Source organism: Haplochromis burtoni, unplaced genomic scaffold (assembly GCF_018398535.1).
Source record: "Haplochromis burtoni strain Fernald_Lab_line unplaced genomic scaffold, NCSU_Asbu1 Contig_157, whole genome shotgun sequence".
Classification (NCBI taxonomy): Eukaryota; Metazoa; Chordata; class Actinopteri; order Cichliformes; family Cichlidae; genus Haplochromis; species Haplochromis burtoni.
In genome coordinates this window covers 814926-817326 of record NW_024582518.1, presented here as the reverse complement: position 1 = coordinate 817326, position 2401 = coordinate 814926, and positions in this window count along the sequence as shown.

Here is a 2401-nt window from a genome sequence, read left to right as displayed (position 1 = left end):
GAGGGGAGGAGGGACACGTTGACAGACTGACGTCAGCCAGGAAGTTCCTGTGGATTCACTGTCTGTCTTTTCTCCTCGATGAATGACGATCGGCGGGATTTGAGGCTGATATTACACGCTAAGCAACACCGAGTAAGTTTAGAGTCCAACTCTATAACTGTACATCTTCGCCGCTCAGTGGGGCGTTGTCCGTGGCCGCTCAGTGGGGATAAAATTCGCCGTCTAAGTGGGGCGATGTACAAAGCCGCTCAGTGGGGTTTTTTTGTACAGAAGCATTAAGTCGCAGAGTTGCGCAGTTCGAACTTTTTTTTTGTTCGCCGTCTTAGTGGGGAAAAATACAGACCGCTGTGTGGGGTACTGTAGTGAGTTCTCCACCGCTCAGTGGGGTGTTGAGAAGTTCCGCGGGGTCCAGATTGTGCTGGACAGTAGGCCTATTTTGTGTTGTTGTCATTGTCGTCGTGTGTGAGTGTGTGCGGAGCAGAACACGTGGTCTGTGACACCGACTGTTGTTGTTGTTATCATGGTTTCCTAAGCAGCCGGGAGTGTGTGGAAAAGGCCAGCCCACATCAGCAGCACTTGAGATATGCTCTGGTGGATGGCTTTCCCCCCACCCCTTGCTGACACAAAATGTTTATTCTTTGGCTTGCCCTGTTCGACAGCGGCCTGTGTGCCAGACCATAGACGTAATTGAGGTGGATAGTTGTTAAAAGTAATCTACATTAAGCTTGTGGTTGCTCAAATTTTGTAAAATGACATATGAGGTGAAGTGTTATAGATAAATATTTAAACTAATGAAGTGCATAGAGGCACTTGACCTGTGTGAAAGACTGTCGTCTTATTATGAGCCATTGTTGAGATATAGAGCACACCTGTGAACACAACTAATATGCTGAACCCTGTATGAAACATCTAAAGGTACATGATGGAGAAGCTGTATTGAATATGAAAGTGTAAGACTTTGCCACTGTGGGCAGAGCATGCAACTACTGCGTGATGTTGCGTTGCGGTTTTTTTTCCTTTGAGCTGATGAGCAAGCTACACATTATCAGATCAAGAGCTGTCTGAGAACTACTCAAAGAGAGGGAAACAGAGCTATGAGTGTGCAGCGTTCCCGTGAGCAGTTTTCCTGCACCTTGACTCGTGTGTGTAGCATCAGCATCATGTTTTTGTTTATTTGTTTTGTTGGGTCGAAAATAATTAAATAAACGTGTGATCATGCTTATGGATTACCATGGCACATATCACCAGCCACGTGATTTATTTATGCAGCTGACAAAGTGAGTGTGAATGTGTTTGACCTCAGTGTTTCTGTGCGCTGTGTAAAAGTAATTGCCTCTGAGAAAGAATTTATATTGTTGATGAAAAATAAATCATAGGGAAAAGGTTTTGTGTTGATCAGCCAAAAAACAACTACACTTTCATTTTATGCTTTTAAGAAAGGATTGTTCACAAAAACAGAGAGAGAGAGAGAGAGAGAGAGAGAGAGAGAGAGAGAGAGAGAGAGAGAGATGTGTGTTGATTAAGCAGTGATGAGAATAATGAACATGTCTTAGCTAGTCACTTTCAGGTGAAAAGCAGACCTGAATCAATTTTCCACATGCAGCAGTCGGAAGAAAGTTATAGTTTAACATCATTGGAAACATGCAGGCCAAGTTTCTGGCTGACTTATTTACAGCGCAATGTGTATGTGTCTCTCAACCTCACAAGCAAGTGCTCACTCCTCCCTGAAGAATGCAGCTCCAAAGCAATAACATGATAAAGAGACAGCAGCAAGTCCTGAGCAAAGAGTCCCAGCAAACAGCAGCAATGTGGACAAACAGCATCAGAGAAGAAGAGCAAACCCATCATCCTGACTGATCGGATGAATGGCACTGTGTCTACAACAAGCTGAAACTTCACTGTGCATGTGAAGAAAACGTTTGAGGAGAACTGAACAGTTGGAGTTTGACATTTGCCACCTGTGGAGTAAAATGGCAAGAAGAGACAGTGGGACACGGGACAAAGCTGAAGGAGAACTGCCGAGACTGTTGAAGTGGGAGAGGACAACAGACGACAGAGAGGAGTGGTGAGAACACAGAGGAATGCTGTTATTTAATGTGGGAAATCAAAATTTGGGTTAGCAAAGCTGGAGAAAACAAAACTGACTGCTTAAGTTGGAAAATTGTGAAGGAGTCTGAAACACTGCGAAAATAGAAACATACAAAATCACACAAACAAGCAGAACATGCATTAACCCTACTAACAATTCCAAACACAAAATAACTCATGAAGACTCACAGCACATTAGTTAAGAAATGATTAAATAATAGCAGAGAAGTGTGTAGGAAAGGCAGCTTTAAGAACATGCTCTGCTGGATATGCAGCTCCACAGACATGCATTAAACCTGCCTAATAACACAAA